The sequence below is a fragment of the Dama dama genome, chromosome 17 (genome assembly GCF_033118175.1).
Source record: "Dama dama isolate Ldn47 chromosome 17, ASM3311817v1, whole genome shotgun sequence".
Classification (NCBI taxonomy): domain Eukaryota; kingdom Metazoa; phylum Chordata; class Mammalia; order Artiodactyla; family Cervidae; genus Dama; species Dama dama.
The window spans coordinates 49,122,747-49,127,055 of NC_083697.1; positions in this window are offsets into that span (position 1 = coordinate 49,122,747).

The window sequence follows — 4,309 nt, forward strand, 5'->3', positions numbered from 1 at the left end:
GCTGGTGCACAACACTGCCCCCTTCTGTGAAACAGGGTAGTGCAGCCATCGCCCAGGTTGCATGAGACCCCACCACTGCTGGGTGGAGAAAACCGCAGCCCCTCTACTTGTGTTCATAGTGGTCAACAGACAGGTCCATAGTTCTCAACACCAACCCTGGACATTAATGACGCATGAAAAAGCCATGCAACCCAACATCCATGAATAAAGAATTGAGGAGCATGTGTTCTTTGAGCAGAAGTTACACCTCATCTAAAAGGGGTCAATGTCAGCCTGAAAATGAATGAGGGAAGGAAAATAACATCCATAGGCACTAGGTACTGAGCTGGGTGCTTGACACACCTTATCTCTGAACTGCCTCCAGAGAGAAGCATGAACTAGAGTCCCATTGCTCAGGAAAGGAAACTGAGGTTCAGGGAGGTGATTCCAAGGGATGAAATGTTTAGCAAGAGGCAGATTTTGGATCCATGCCCAGGTCTGTCTCACTCCCAGGCTGATGCTTTTTCCATTATACCATAATGTCTCGCCTTTGCATGCTTTCTGAACTCCATTTGTTGTGATTTTCAGCTGCTTGGATGGATTGCACACTTGGAAATCCACCAAAAGCAGATCCTACATCTTTAGCAGTCCACGTAAATGCTAGGCCCAATTCCAACCATCTTTTTAAAAAAGAGAACTCTCCAGCCTGAGTAATGGGGCTTTAAAAGAGAAAAGAAAAGGAGAAAGGCAAAAAGTAATTTGCTGAGGAGGCCTGTGTGATTCGGATGGGTGTGGGTGGCCAAAGCTGGCATAGATATAATCACAGTGCATCGTCGGAACAATGAAGCCATAAGGCCCACTTCTGAAGGACGCCATTCAGTCACTCCACAGTGATTTCTGAGTGCCTCATATGAACCTAGCAAAGCACTGCGGGGGTAACAAAGGAGCAAAAAGCTTAGGCCCAACCCATAGTGAGCACACAGCTCTCCCCTTCAGGTTCAGGGATAGGAAAACAGGCAACTGTGCTGGGGAACATTACATTTTCCAGACACACCTAGACAGACACCTCTGATGTGAACCTCTTCCCCTGTCTCAAAGCTTATATGTTTGGTATCCGAAGAATTGATGCTTTTGAACTGTGGTGCTAGAGAAAACTCTTGAGAGTCCCTTGGACAGCAAGGAGATCAAACCAGTCAATCCTAAAGGAAATCAACCCTGAATACTCATTGAAAGGACTGATGCTGAAGCTAAAGCTCCAATACTTTGGCTGCCTCAAGTGAACTGCCAGATCATTGGGAAAACAACCCTGATGGTGGGAAAGATTGAAGACAGAAGGAGAAGAGGGTGACAGTAGGATGGCATCACTGATTCAATGGATGTGAGTTTGAGCAAACTCTGGGAGATAGTGAAGGACAGGGAAGCCTGGAATCTTGCAGTCCATGGGGTCACAAAGAGTTGGACATAACTTGGCAACTGAACAATAACAACAAATCTTCACTAGGAGTTCTTCCTGATTTTCCTTTCTTTCATACTCTTCTTGTCCTGTTTCCTTACCTCTCTGGTGGAATGTGCAGTGCAGGGGGGAAAACGTGGTCCTGAAGGTGAAAAGCAGTGTCCATCCAGCTCTGCCATCTTTTAGCTTCAATGACCTTGGACCAATCTTCATGTTTCCCAAACCTCTCTTTGCTCATCAGTAAAGGAAATGTAACAATCCCTTTTTCAAGGATTATGTGAGGATTAATTGAGATAATAATAGGTGAAAAGTCTTTTGAAAATAGAAAACTGCTAGGGAAAAAAATGTCCATTCTTACCACCACTGTTAAGATTTATTAGACTATTATGTTAATGGTTAATATGCAGCTGAACAGAAAACCCTGCCAATTGGCCGTCATTCTTTCTGGTTTTCCTTGGGCAAAGGCTGGCTAAGCAAAAAAGAAAAGCCAGACAAAGAATGCTACTTTGTGAATTCTTCCCCAAAAGGACAGCATTGTAAGTCTGCCGTGAATAAAGAGTGTAAATTATATTCAGCATGATATAAGTAATGACATATCAATTAACTGTGTCAACAAGGTCTAAAAATATGCAAATTACTGTACTTCAATTAGAAAAATCTACATCCTTAGAGAATATTGTAAATCAGGAAATTTGGGAGACATTAAGAGTAATCAGTGAGGGAAAGCATGTACTTTTTGCCGTATCCTATTTTTATACATACATAATGAAATAATTATAGCTACACTGTATTTATGCCTCTGCAAAAATATTAAAATCTTAAGATCTTTACAATGATAAGTTAAATCTGTATTATGTTTTCAGACAACATTAATTATAAGAAAAAGAAATCTATTATCATTCACTATAAGTAGGTTGAAACTAATTTGGACATGTAAATTAGAAATGCTGCTTTTCTCGGCTCCAGAACATGAGAAAAGAAGAAGTAAGAAGAGATATCTAGATCAATTACTAAGTCTGTAACTGCAAAAGCTTGAGCGTTTTTAAGTTGTCATGCAAATTTCAGAGTGTTTAGTAACTTTTCTCAAAAGTATCAAACTATTTGGTTTTTCCATTTCCAGAGGTCTTTTTGCTTTTCTTTGTTTAAAATGCACTAATCTATCTGTTTGGGCTTCTAAGGTGGCACTAATGGAAAAGAATCGGTCTGCCAATGCAGGAGACATAAGAGACACGATTTTTACCCCTGGGTCAGGAAGATCCTCTGGTGGAGAGCATGGCAATCCACTTGAATATTCTTGTATTTGCCCTTACCTGAGCTGGCTCCTAGCTGTAACTCCCAAACAAACTGCAATAGGCAAGGCTGGGATTGTGTAAGGTTATGCCAGTTTTCAATGACTGGAATATTCACCACAGTAATGGAAGAGTGCTACCTTTGATTTGAAATTCAATTAGCATCAATTACAGAGAAGCTAGAGGAATGCAAGGGAAAGAGACACAGGTCTGGCATCAAAGCAGCTCACCTCCTCATCCTTCCAAGGAAGCACACATCCCAGCACAATGTCCTGCAATAAGACTCTTTGGGGACTGATGGGTTTTTCCCTGATTGCAAACTATATGAGCCTTCATCGGGACCCTAAAATTCTGACTCCATACTGATTTTTTCCTGTGAGGTTTCTACAGCTTGCCTTCTTTCCAGTGTAGAGATGTTTCATGAAGCTTTGGGCATTTCGACGCTCATTTTTGTGTCCACTCCCAGGAGCAACATTAGGGCAAGTACTGTGTGTTTTCTCTGTTCATTCTTAGTAGTGACTCCTACAAAGCACACATTAGATCAAGATGATACCGACAAACAAAACGAAAAAAGAAGACTGGGCAACTCTCTACTAGGAAGAATGTATTTTCTTAGCACTAAGTATAGAAACTTCCATTAAAACACCCAGCCTTGATTTAATTCTTTCCTTGGTTTAACTGACCAAAAAACCAGAGTTCAAGCCGGATACACAAAAAATGGGGAAGAAGTTGGAGTTTACCCTTAGCATCCCTTTCCTATTCTCCAACCCCACATCCCTCACCAGCTCCCATGAGATTTCCACTCGCTGCATGCTTTCTTTACTGGCCCTGATCTCAGTCTGCTTCTTTAGAAAACATCTGAGCAAATCGCTCACAATAAGTGGAAAAGTTTACTACAGCACCCCTTCCAAGAGTTTTGTCTTGAACATGGAATAAAATGTTATGTCAAAATAACCAAGATCTAACAGAGGAGCTTCAGATAGTGGTGGAGCATGGAGTAAAGCACATTTCTAGTCCCCTTAAAACACACACGATCAGGAAGCTACACAGTTTGCTGTTTGAACGTCAGCTCTGATGGGTACTGATATTTCTTAAAATGCGGCTGTTACAAAATGCTTTTTAAATGACTGCTTAATTGATAGTGGGAATGCAGCAAGAGAAAGAATGCTATTTCAACTAGTAGAAGCTATTTTTCAGCCTAAAATATAAATACCAACACATCAAAATCTTTCCCAGCATACTTTCTCTACCGGAGTGGATAATATGACTAGCAGTTGAGATTAAAATACTAGCATCCTTCCCGGTTTGCCCAATGTAAATTCTGGCTTATAACAGGTAAGTCTGGGGACTGATGGTTTTTTACAAGTTAGCACTTACCCCAGCTTTTTGGACATATGGTACCTACTCCTTGAATCCACGTGGCTCAAAGTAATTCATCTGCCTTACTTGTATAAGAATTTAAGGAGGTAAATATTTGGGCCAATTTGCTTAATTAAATGAATTTCCAGAAAAACAGGAATGTCAAACAGCAAGCAGGATTTAAAATAGCAATTTTAAAACCATTAATTCAATACTGTTCCTTATGTAA